Source organism: Pseudophryne corroboree, chromosome 5 (genome assembly GCF_028390025.1).
Source record: "Pseudophryne corroboree isolate aPseCor3 chromosome 5, aPseCor3.hap2, whole genome shotgun sequence".
In the NCBI taxonomy this organism is placed as follows: domain Eukaryota; kingdom Metazoa; phylum Chordata; class Amphibia; order Anura; family Myobatrachidae; genus Pseudophryne; species Pseudophryne corroboree.
In genome coordinates this window covers 708,122,852-708,123,144 of record NC_086448.1, presented here as the reverse complement: position 1 = coordinate 708,123,144, position 293 = coordinate 708,122,852, and positions in this window count along the sequence as shown.

Genomic DNA, 293 nt, shown 5'->3' with positions numbered 1-293 from the left:
CGCCACCTGTGATGCTCTCTGGCCGGTTCCCTCGGGCGTAGCGGGACGGGCGACGCTCTCGCGGAGCGTCCTCCGACGCTTCCCCGGGCTCCCGGAGGCGCCTCCCGGCCCGAGGGGCGCCCGTCCGCACTCATTGGCTGAACTTCCGCGAATCGCAGTACCCTATTCGGCCCGCCGGGGGACGCTGCAGCCGGGGGGAGAGTGGGACGGGCCGGGCGCTGCCCCCTCTCGGCCTCGGAAGGGGGAGTCGGGGGAACGGGAGGCTGGAAGTCCCGGAGAGAGAGAGAGAGAGA